General features: G+C 35.2%; 1 protein-coding gene across 4 annotated transcripts in view; it reads right to left on the bottom strand.

Moving 5' to 3' along the window:
• Window positions 1–2,607, bottom strand: part of taok2b (TAO kinase 2b) — a 33,574-nt gene extending 30,967 nt beyond the window's left edge. For 2 of the 4 annotated variants that reach the window (XM_046854881.1, XM_046854880.1), the window contains exon 1: window positions 2,137–2,607. The gene's annotated coding sequence lies outside the window, so the exon portion shown is untranslated. The remainder of the gene's footprint in view (window positions 1–2,136) is intronic. The other 2 variants (XM_046854879.1, XM_046854882.1) reach the window with 2 other exon arrangements.
• Between the last annotated feature and the right edge of the window lie 10,676 nt (window positions 2,608–13,283).

Consider the following 13,283-nt stretch of genomic DNA (forward strand, 5'->3'; position numbering starts at 1 on the left):
ACTTTATGTGGTGAGGACACTTACTAGTCCTTAGCCCTGTGTTTTCTGTTTCTGTGATTGTGGTTGTATGTAGCATCAGGGTTCTGGAGGAACACTGTTTCATTTCACTGTGTACTGCGTCAGCTATATATGGTTAAAATGACAATAAAAGCTTTTTGACTTGACTTCTTGTATGATGTGTAAAATTTTATGCATAATTATGCATTTAAGAAAACATAATTTGGAGAGATTATGTCTCTTTTTAAGGAGAACAATTCCCTCAGTGGTCACAGATGCATGTCAGTTAATGAGGTAGCTTTGAGTTGTGTAGTATCACGAGAGACAATAAGAATGAATTCTGGAAAAAAAAACTCACATATGGACTCATAAGATACAATTAAGCCTAACAGTTGATACATTATAATGCATTAGGGGCTTGATTATTTACTGTATTGATTACACTAGATTTCCATCTGTAATTCTGCAAATATAACCATCAACAGCCTTGAGGGCAAACACTGTCTACAATTTCTCATTCAATAAAATTGCTTGTAAATACATGCAATTTCTTGTACAATTATTTCAAAGTCCTAATATCGGTAATAAATTTAATATGCCTTTATTTGAAAAGTATTTTTTCTTTTGCAGGTCGACTGCTTTGCTACACGAATAGCTACTAGAGTAGAGCGCGGTTTAATATTTGGATCTAAATGCTTGTGTGGCTCATTGTTTATTTTGCACTTCTGGTTCTGGTCTCGTACTTTAGATACTTGTTTTCCGAAACATTAAATGCAACTAGAAAAAAATAAAAAGCCTGACATGTGTCATGACAAGTGTATTATATGCTGTTAATTCTTTATTATCCTAGGGAATGTACTGAGGTGAACCTGGACAGAATAAAATTGTACATCTTGTTTTGTCTCTCTTGTCAGTTTCAGATGATGCTTCAACACCCATTTTCATTCTAAGAAGAAAACAACTCCTCCTTTTATGGATTTTTGTGGAAAAGCAGCAAATCCACACCCGAGCTTTGGTCAATGCATTTGTCTTATAAACATTGAAGAAAGTCTACAGGAGGGCAGCTTTTCAGACCGTTTGATGGGGAAAGAGCTCTGTTCTCTGTAATTGCAACATACTCTAAAGCTCTTTATGAAAAAAAAATTTAAGACAATGTATGTTTCTGGGATTTATTCTTTTTTTTCTTACCTAGGGACATTTAGGCTTATTTTTATACCAAACTGTACTTGTAGGCTGTGGTGTAAAAGGAATAAAGCACTTGAAGGGCTTTGATAGGACAGTAATTAACTTCAGGGTGGTAAATGTAACTCCACATCCCAACTGTTGCCATTACATCCCAACCATCCCATTACATTACATCCCATCCTATTATATCCCAAACCATCTAATTCCCAGCCTAAATAGAATAGCCTTTATTTGTCACATATACATTACAGCACAGTGAAATTCGTTCTTCGCATATCCCAGCTTGCTCAGAAGCTGGGGTCAGAGCGCAGGGTCAGCCATGATACGCCACCCCTGGAGCACAGAGTGTTAAGGGCCTTGCTCAAGGGCCCAAGAGTGACAGCTTGGCGATATCGGGGCTTGAACCCCCGACCTTCCGATCAGTAACCCAGCACCTTAACCACTGAGCTCCCACTCCTGATCCATCATTTCTTTATGCTTTACTTCCCAAGACAAGATCTGCAGCAGAACGTCCTGATCCATCACCCCCTACACCACTCTCCCATTCGCACATGTCCCGCCCCCGCACTTGCACTGGTTTATTGGTGTCCCGCCTCCTGCACTGCTGCTTGATCGCTTCTCGTTCATATCCACACCCAATACTAATCTGCATCAACTATTAGTCAATCTTCCACCACAATCTACATCAGTCTCACTACAGGAAACGTGATTTATCCGAAAACAGTTAGGAGGAGGAGACATAAGCGCTGACAAACCAAAAGCTGTGAACAGCCTCATGAATTAAAATGTCAAGTCAAAGCACAATATGTGCATCTAAAAGTACACACTGTACCTGAGAACCGCAGACATGGTCATGTAGTTAAACACCAGAAACCAGACTGGGTTCTCTGCAATGCAAATAATTACACCAGAGATGTGATGCATATTTTTAGGGAGGTAGAAGAGGGTCCTTACCGTGATGTCTCCGCTGTAGCTAGCTAAAGCTAAAGCTAAAGCTAGCTGAGTGTCCGGCCTGATGAGGAAAAAATGCTGCTCCTTTTCTTCAGTCAACAAAAACAATCTTCATTTCAACATCAAACCAGATATATGTATATATACAAACACATATTTAGCGCTCAATGTCCAAAAAAAATATGTCGGATTTTTTTTAGGACTCCCAACCTGGAGACACGCGAGTCTTCTGTCCCTCAGAGGCTCCTGAACATCATCAGCTGATTGTCAATGAAAAAAAGGCTGTACCGCTGATCAGCCGAGCCCGAACCTCCTCCACTCTCATTTCCCATCATATTTAATCATTCTCTACAGTCTCAATGGGTTAGTTAGAGGCTGCTGTCAGACCCCCGCGGTCCCATAACTGTTTTTCTTGGTTTTATTTTAATCCCCTTTATTGTTCAGGACTGGGTGATGGCGGAGTGGGGCGGGAGCCGAGCGGAAAACGGAAGTTCAAGATTCTTGCTTTCCTCTACGACTCTTTAAAATAAATCCCGGTTACGTCGCAGCAGCTGTCGCCCCCAACAGGTCACATGCCGCAAACACACTTGAAACAAAAAAAGATTCTACAGTGCAGCAGTGATCCAGATACTTTTTTCATCGCAGACCAAAAAAAAAATTATACTATATATAAAATTCAATTATTATTTAATGATTCAATTTATTAATTTCATTATTGCAAATGTAAGTCTACTCATCATGATGCAGAATCTGTGTGAGCTTCATCGATGCCTAGAAAACAACTGTGCCTGAAATAAGTTCAAGAAATTGGCATAAGCAAAAACGTTTTTTTTATGTATTTGTTTTTAATAAAACATCGTACAGTCTACAAAAATAAATAGAATGGAAATAAAATACAAATTTAAAAGTTTAATGATCTACGGTCTGGTACAGGTTTGTGGCAGTAGAGGCAGAATTTGTTCAAAATAATAATAATAATAATAATAATAATAATAATAATCTTATTACTGATTTTTATTTACATTTGTATATTATATCCAGTTATCATTTCAAAACAATTATTTTGATTTTGCACAACCACTAATATCCCTGATGTTACCAGTATTTAAAATGTAATTATTTTTTGTTCTAAATACTGTACACATACAGACACATTGTAAATGTACTCTAAATATTTTCAGCTGCAGTAAATATTTCCAAATGTATGCTTTTGTAAAAAATACATTAATAAATAAATAATAAGGTGGTAAATAAGGTAAAAAAAATACTCTGGACTGTAGCATTACCAAGTAAGGAAGTAACACCAAAGACAAAGGAGCGTGAGTAATCCCAAAACAATGATGAGGTGGAAAAACTGCCATGTTCTGTGCACGACGTAAGAGAACTGCTGTGTGAATCATATTAGACATGTGATGAGATAATAAAGGTGTGGAAAAAAAAGACCTGCATGTCATATAGCTGGTTTATTTTTGTTTGATTATGGCAAATCAATAAAAAGTTTTACTTAATGATAGCTGTAATGACTTAAGTCTGTGCAACTTTGTAAAAAAAAAAAATTTAGTACTTAGTTTTTTTCCTGGTACTTATGTTCATTTTTAAATCAATAATTAATTAATAATAGGTTTCTCTTCAAACACATGGAAATATGTGTATAAAAGTAAATAATCCTAATGTCCTTGGTCGAGCCTTGAAACAACCGAACAAGCACCTGGGCAGCCTGTGTGTACAAGGTAGCGTTTTAATAATGTTCAAATGCACCACTTTTTTAAAAGGCAAATCTACAAAATTTGCAAGCTGAGTGAAAACAGTAAACATGCATCAGTTTAGTTGATCAACAAAAACAGTGTATTAGAGGGGATCAAGACAAGAATTCTGAAACTCAAGTAAAGCAGGCCAAGAGCAAAGAGTCTAAAGTGGTAAAGGCAAATATATAATTCTGTTATCCTCAATTAGGTTTTTTTTTTTTTTTTTTTGTCAAGAAGTGCTTTTGCTGCCTGGAAATTTCTTTGTTGGAGTTGGGAGGTGGGTTTACACCAGTGGTGTTGTCCAGACCATAAACAGAATTATAGTATATATTTACTTTTTTCAAGGCTGTTTACATATAACAGGTTCTAAATATAAAATTTTGTACTCTCGGTATGGCAAGCATACTTTCTGGGAAGATATTTAGAGTGTGAAGCAAAGATAGAAGGTCTCAATGAAATGAGTTGAGTGAGTCATCCAATATACTAATATATACTAGTTTTGATAGTGTGAATCTTTAATTAAACAGTGAGCTTTCAGTGCAAGTGAAAGATTAAAATATCTAGAGCATCTTACATTATTAAATCAATTTGTGTCTCTTTAGAGTGGGTTGGAACAAACCAGATTACATTCTAGGAGACCCACACAGGAAAGAGATAACCCTGAGGCACTGTATACAAAAAGCTTGTCCCTGACACACTTTACATCAGTCAGACTCATGACTCATCTGACCATGCTGCTCGGAGCATCAGAACAGCCTCAGTTAATTTCACTAATGCACTTCAGTAATCAAAGCTAATTACATACATTCACAATTCCTTTATGTTAAAACATGTCAATTATTTTCCCTGTGTCAGAAAAGTCCCAGTACATCGCACAAATAATCCAAACTCCAGAACATGATCTCTATAAGTTTTTGATAAGGCAATTGATGAAAGATTTAGAGCATCTGGGCAGTGTTAAAGGTGTGAATAACTCAGTCACTACTCTACAGTTAACACTCAGCTGAGCTCTTGGGCTTCCTCAAGAATGTTCAATGTAGGGCCTGTATTATAAAAGGATAATTATAACAAATAATTAAATTCTTTAGTAACCTGATATGTTCTTTGTTGCTTCACAGCCATAGAAACACACGTCATTAGTCATTTTAGGAGGAGCTATTTGATTTTAACTTAAGCTCAAGTTTTATATCATGCAGTTGCAAAATCATTGAAATGCTATGGATGGAGCACAGCATTACAACATGTTTCTAATTTCCAACAAATCTTTTAAAAAATTTGTGACACTGTAATTTAAATAATTGACTTAGATATATTTAACTGTAACTAACAAGAACAAACAACTCAGTTGAAAACTAAGTTGATGTAATTGGTGCCAAATTAAACTTAAAGTACCTTTTAACACCACGTCTACAAAAGAATAGTGTTGGGTGCTGCCCCTTTAAGCAGGATGATTCTGGGGGACATGTGATAGTTTAGAAAAAAAGTTGAAACTAAAATTTAAAACTATATTCCTAACGTGGGAGTAATTCACATGTTTAAGTGTATTGATTACAGATTGAATTCTGATATGTTGATATGTAGATCGCTATTTGCAATTAGCGCCATAGCGCACACGGCTAATGTTATACACTTGTGGTTTAATGTCTTTGTAGACATTTACTGTTTTTTTATATTGCTTGCTAAAACATTTACGTTATACGTAATTCTTCATGAAAATTTGTGGTATTAGCATTATAGGAATTATTATGTTTTCATTTATAAGCATAGAATTTTATATAGAAGTTTTATTGGTGGTGTGAACAATACTGGATAGTAATTGTGAATTGTTTTGTTTTTACAGTTTGACCACACATATATACACATAAATGTGCTCAAAATACTTTACGAAAATTAAAACTACAACAACAACGACCAAATGTGTACATTGTGAATTCAGCACGAGAGGAATAAAAGACAAGATCTAATTTAATGTTATCATTTCATAGTTAACAAATAGATGGTCTATTTGCCATCAATTGCACTTAGCTGATACATTACGAACACTATAATTTACATAGCTAACTCTGGTGTTAAAAATGCTATTTACAACACATCTTAAGCTTGTTTTTTGCATGGACGTTATGGGGGTGAAAACGGAGTCCAATATTTTTCTCATGCTGGACTTTAGCACCTACTAGTGTTGTTAAACTGCCAGTGCAGAATAGAGCATATCTAGGCATATACAGGTAGTCGTCGACTTACGACCACGATTGGGACCGACAGACCGGTCGTACTTTGGTCGTAAGTAGAGTAGGCTATATGTACAGTACTGTGAAATTATGCCGGAAGCTGGTACGCACTGTCGTAAGACGCGGCTAGCGATTGTGGTCGTAATGTCGAAGGGTCGTAAGTTGCACAGGTCGTAAGTCGACGACTACCTGTAGAGCATACAGACACTATCTGTATCTGGCCAGCAACAGGTAGTCACATGCTTATTACAAGTCAAATCCCACATCACACTGGCTGTTTGAAGATGAAGATGATAAAATGAAAAAGATAATGATGAAATATATAAATATATGTAAAGAAAATAGAGAAAGTAAGTTTCTCAAGTAAGAAAATCAAAGAGTTCATTTCAAGTGACCGTTCAGTAGTGACCTCAACAGCATATTATCAGATGTTGAGCTTTCATTTACTGTTTAAAATAATTGTTATTAAATTATATACAGATAATTAAAAACCAACAGCCATAAAAGAGAGATTTTCTACTAAACTTTTAATGATCATTTGATATGAGGCTTTCAGATCTTCTGGGCTGACAACAATCCTGAAATTGCTCAGTGATGTCTGTAAAACCCTGTCAGTCATGGAGGTTTCTCTTCATTATGACTGGAGATGATGATCACAAAAGGAAATGAGATTGCTCCTCATATCCTTACGGTAATCAGTGGTTATAGAGATAACAATCAAGACATGAAATTGAATTTAATACTTCGTTAAAACGTGTAATAAGAAATCCATGTCTTTAATCAGTCCAGTGTTTTATCTGATATGCTGTGATTCTTTTCCATTAAAATGTGTGAAGACTCTGGCCATATGTTGTCTGAAGCACTGTGTGGCTATATGGCAACTCCTGACTTCACTCAAGTCTGAGCATATGCTTCGCCTTAAGAATGCAATTTATCATATTTTTCTTCTTTCCATAATATAATATAATACAATATCACCATTATCTTCTCATTCATTTTCTCTTTTTTATATGTACTATCCATTCTGAGGAATCTCAACAGAATATTTAACATCGTTTATCTCTAATAAATGGACATTCAGTGTCACCCAGATGAGGATGAGGTTTCCTCTTGAGTCTGGTTCCTCTCATGGTTTCTTCCTTATGCCATCTCGGGGAGTTTTTCCTTGCCACAGTCGCCACCAACCTGCTCATCAGGGACAAACTTACACTTGTAAAGATCATCTTATTCATTTTTATCAGCACATTATTTGTATAAAGCTGCTTTGAGACAATGTTCATTTTTAAAAGTGCTATACAAATAAAAATAAATGGAATTGAATTGTATTATTGGTAGGCATTAGTAAAAAAAAGAAAAATCTCCTAAACAATTTCTTGTCAAAGAGCACTGTGAATGTCTGGCTACCTGAAATGTTTCTGTCACTGAAAAGCCTGAGAGTAGCTAACACCTTCACACCCTTCTGGAGGTGAGAACATGTGCTGATTAACTACTAGATTAACTGCTTTGCTGTTTTGAATGGTTGCCAAACTGATTCTTTTTTCTTCATCAGTCAGGCCTCCTACATGGAGCACAAAAATCCTTCTCAAAAGCTTTCCCAGGCAAGATCCGGTTGGAGCCGTCTTGAAAGTTCACCGTGACCTACAAACAACAAAGTTGTTTACTGTATTAGTCAATTAGGACAACCTTTTATATAAGGGCAACCTTTTACATTGTGGTTTTTATTTTATATTCAGAGCACAAATTAATTTTCATTTTGTTAAAATAGTTAAATAGTAGCCATTTTTTATCCGCACCATCAGTCGCCATCAGTTAACATCTGTTAGACACCTCCACTTATGCCATGAAAAATATATTTTCAAAATATAATTTAATTTAATAAATGTAAATTAAATAGGATTTACATATCAGTTCACTAGACATACTGTAATCCACACTTTTATTTTTATTTTTAAGTATTTTTATCTTTTACAGGTACTGAAGTAGTGAAGGCATATAATGATTTGTTTGTTTGTTTGTTTGTTTTTCTGAGCATGAATGTTTCTTGAATGTGTTTCAGGCTTCATTTTTTCTATAATATAAGAAAAATATCTAATTTAACATTTGATCAGACTTATTGTTAATCAGAATTATAGCTACAAGGAGAAATCCTCAGTAACAAAGACATTGTAACCTTTTTTCTTGATGTGCTTATACCACTGGATGGAGCTGTGAGCCATGTTACTTTTCCAAAACCAGTTTCCGAAGTGCGCCATTCCAAATTTTCAGCTCCTTTTACTATTCTTTATTGTCACAAAACCAATTTTTCTTATGGATAGCCCCTGAGTTTTGCAATGAACTATATTTGCTATATTCAGTGAGTATAAGTGATAGCAAACAAATTCATGTATATTTAAATCTTAATGTCTTTAAATGAGTGATTTATTGTATCTACAAGTAACTGAAAGATTTTAACCCTCCTGCTGCAGCCAAAAAAAGCAGAATATCAGTTGCTCTAAGGACATGAAGCCACTTAAACCCTATGCTGTACACCATCTGTTTTTCCAGGGTCTTTTAGTGAGCCTGATGAGTCACTACAAAATCTCCAAAAAAAAGCCTGTGATTTTTTTCACCTTCATTACTGGGACTGTTGTCCAGCAGCTGTGCATGAGTCTCCCACATATCTCTGTGGACTATCTCCACTATTAACTCTGATAAAACCTTATTATAATTTACTATGCCTGCTTTTTATGTTACGGTTCTGTCTTCATGAACACCACTTTCAGATACAAGACTTAGTGTCAATTGCCAGGTCATCTATCAAATATCTCTATTTATCTATTAATAATTATATTTGTAGAAATGACAGCATAATGTATTATGAGTGCTACAAAATTACACACAGTTTTTCAGTTCGGTGAATTCTGGTACAATGACTCGGAATGAATTGCTGTTTCTAATGCAGTGATGAGGGCATAGACTTTCTTGAAACACATCTGGAATAATGATGTGATCATTTCAATCATGTGCAATTAGTCAACCCTGGCATGATTAAAGATTTGTGATTTCCTTTTTAACAAACATCAAATTATCCCCAGTTGCAGTTCCTTTTGCCAGTCAAATTTTAAAAAGCCAATTTAGCTCTTATTTTTGGATTTTAAATTCTGCCCCATCAAAAAAATGAGCTAATTATTAGTGTTCATATGGATGAAGCAAGTTTATTAAGTTAAGCATGATTTAAATACCTTTGACTTCCTCATTCATGCACCAGAGATTTACAAATACAATATTTATTTACGTCAACAGATTGCTGCAGCAACGCTTTAATTTTCAGTAATTACCAGTTATTCCTAAAACACATTACATACAAATACAATAACGAAAATAAAATGAATACACCTCCTCCTGTGACTAATGGTACACAGATAATATTAGTGAAAGTCACACTGCCATCTGTTCGGATTACTGAACATTAGATGTGTCAGGGTTTGATTTTATATTTACCATGCCAGTGATAATATGGGCAGTGATATTCACTTTAAAGGGCATCCATGATCATTTATTTAGAATCTCTGTAGGAATGGCATGGAGCCACTGTATAATAGATAGTGATCATTCTTTGACGTGTATGTGAAGCAAAAAATAGGAATGTGAGGGAGAATGTTGACGCAAATGTAAGTAATGACTCTGTCTGAACACTTTACCTTTGGCATCCATAGTGATCAAAATTTTTATTCAGACTGATATATTTCTTCTGAAACCTACATGCTTTAATCCATTGTGAGGCATTGGAAAATGGCAAGACACTGCCTTTGATAGCATCACTTTGATATTCCATTACTCTGCAGAATTGGACAACGAGGGAAAACATGGGGCAAAGAAGAATAAGTCAGTAATAATAAATCATTTCTTCCTTTTGGATCTGAATAGGTGTAATTAGAACATGCACATTTATGTTTATTCATTAGCTAGATGTTTTAAATGAAACAGATAACACTTCATACGATCTAAGCATACTGCTGAGCAAAATGTTGAAGAGCTTTTTTTAGGGCACTGTTATTCACAAGATGGTGGTAATATATAACATACAATAAACACTTCTCTGACAGTTTAGACAACCATGACCGGAAGACAATTCCTTATATTAATCTTAAATTATTCACTTCAGAACTGCTAGTACAATGGTAACCTAGAAAACAGTGACCACAATGGCTATTTTAGGGCTTTTTCCAATGAAAGTTACCTATAAGATTGATATAGAAAATGAATTTTGTGCAGCCTGCTAGTCCATATAAGAGAGCTTATTCAACCATGTATTTTCAGTGACTCGTGGAAAAATTTTTCAAAATAAATATACAATTGAAAGCAACATATAATGAAAACAAGAATCCTTTCTTTTTGTATCAGATAACATCATAAGTTCAACATATCGCGAGGAGTTGCATTCTGATTTTCCCGGTCTCCCTTGTGAATAGCACGATAGACCAAAAAACATATAGAGAATTTAAAAAAATATATTTTTAAAGAGAGTTTTATGTTGAAATTATGAAATTTATGAATAAAAATATAATTATTTGCGAGCAATAACGTAACCACTGCAACAAACAGGTGATAAATGTACATGTAAAATAGCATAATAGTATATATTTTTGGGGAATTTTAACTATCACTTTTTAAACTGGTTAAAATGCAAAAGTGCAACACCTATTTTTTTATTGTACACAAAAGTAAACCGAAATAAATTCTGAACTATGCCACTAGACAAAAAAACAAATACAACTAATTATCTATTCAATCTAAAGTTATCAACATAGGTCAAGTTTTAGCTAAAACTAATTATTTTAAGTAATATTGAAACTGTATATGGTAGAAATATGCTAGAATAATTGCATTTTTGTGCATGTAATCAGGACAGAATGCTTTGTGGCATAAATCAGCCATTATCTTGTCTTAATTAGCTATTAAATAAGCTTGTGTTTATATAGACACCTGAGTGCTGAGGGCAGGTAGCTGTGATGAGATAAATACAGAAATGTGTACAAAAACCTTTTAAAAACAAAAGTCACAATAGACTCGTTGCCTTCTTTTTTAAAGTGAATGATTATCCTTTTTATGATTATTTACAAAATCTAACAGAAAAATAACATGTTCTGCTTCTATGTACTTTGTACTGCTAAATGTACAATACAAACAATAAACCCACATTGTCCCATAATAATTTTAAGGTCTAAGTATTGATCTTTAGATCAATGCCATATCAGAAATTGAGATTTTCAGCTCTTTTTCGGAAATGGGCAGACAACCTCAATAAAAGTAGTGTTCATTATGGTTGACTAGCTACAACTTGCTGGTCTTGCTCGTGTAACTAACATGCTGTTGATGGTTTTGTTGTTTGTTTGTTTTTTCCTTAGTCCAGCAAGGTCTTTTTACAGTGGACAGGGCAATTACCCAGAATAGGGCTGTGTGGGATGATCTTTTGCATTCCAATAAAAGTTTTTTAATAACTAGAACTGTGGGGGAAGAGAATTTTAAAATGTAAAGTAAACAGAAAAAATATTTCTTTTAAACCCTCCTCAATCATCTTTGTTTTTTTTTTTTTTACAGTATGTCCACAGCTATCGAATCCTAGAGCACCAGAGTTTTTATCTCTGTTTTAGTCTCTTTCCCTGGGGTTTATTTTTCATATGTTGTACCACTACTGGTTTATATTTGTGGTTTATTTTTGGTTAAACTGGTCACCAATACTTCTTGTAAGCAAAACAATTGGAAACATATATATATATATATGTGTGTGTGTGTGTGTGTGTGTGTGTGTGTGTGTGTGTGTGTGTGTGTGTGTGTGTGTGTGTGTGAGATAGAATGGGAGATGCTGTATGACTTTCTAATGCTAGAAGCAATGCTGTTAAACAGGGGAATAAAAATGACAGCTATTAATGAGTCCCAGAACAAGAAGCTGGTGCTGGAATAATGATCAAAAAGTGCCAGGCTGGAGCTGGAGGCTATATAAGACTCCTTGAAATATTTGTTTTTACTTGAAAGCATGGGTTTGACCAATAAATTAGGATGCTGTATTCCATATAATACTAATGTCAGGCTGTGTCCTGTGAATCAAATAGTGCCTTAGTGCACAGCTGTGATGGTGCTGCCCCTATGATACATAGCCCTCTCAGACCATTGTTCAGTTCTCCTTGAAGTGATAATATTACTGATTACCATTGAAATGACCATAACCATTGAAATGGTAATCAGTCAAATAACCAAGCATGGGTACATGCTGCAGCATTTACATTCATGCTGCTGCAAATGGACACTGTACGAAGATAAATAAATAAAATTTTAAGACAGATAAGACTCCTTGTCATTCTACCTCATGTGTTAGTCTTTCTCTGTCTATCCTTCACTCCACAAAGATTGATAGGAGTAAAAGAAACCCACATACTGCAGGTGACTAAAGGCAATTAGGTACCTCTGTTAAACTGAGCTTAGACCATTCATCTTGGACTGAAAAATAATAATGTGTGTGTATACCTATGTAATCCTTTTGAAGTGCCGTGTACAGGTGCATTCTCCCAGCTTCATTCACCCAAAACTTAACAACAATGTATTTGTAACTATGGGTTTTGGTGTCCTGTGGGCGGCTGGTAAACTGGCATAGCCAATACCAGACGGGGTGACAGGTGGAGCTGGGCGCCTACTGAGGTCTGTGGGCGAGGTTCTGATAGATGCTAAAGCCTGTTCCTCTGTGCCCAGCCTGCCACTGGCATCACTGAGTCACTGGGGAAAAAGAGAATCACAGCAAGCAGAGACATATGGCATCTGTTCTCTGGTGAGCACTCCTGTCCCTTCTTCTCGCTTCTTGTCCTTCATATGTTATGTTAGTGACGGTTAATCCAATTAAGCCACTAACAAGAGGCAGCCTAGGATCACTTCAGAGAATCAAAATATGCACTAATTAACAATGAACCCAGAAAATGCACTAATTAATTTAAGACATAATCATATAAAACCATAAAAAGCAAAACCAGAACCATATAGCTATGCATATTCATAGCAAGAGAAACCCTGGAAACTCTAAAAGAACTAACCATCATTAAATCCCATAATTATTGTAGATGTCAAGTCTGCTCTTGTTTTCTTTTTTTATCTTTCTCTCTTCTATTGTTCACACCCTATCTCTCCCTGATACACAGAATATCCGTTA

This window comes from Silurus meridionalis, chromosome 7 (genome assembly GCF_014805685.1).
Source record: "Silurus meridionalis isolate SWU-2019-XX chromosome 7, ASM1480568v1, whole genome shotgun sequence".
Taxonomy (NCBI): domain Eukaryota; kingdom Metazoa; phylum Chordata; class Actinopteri; order Siluriformes; family Siluridae; genus Silurus; species Silurus meridionalis.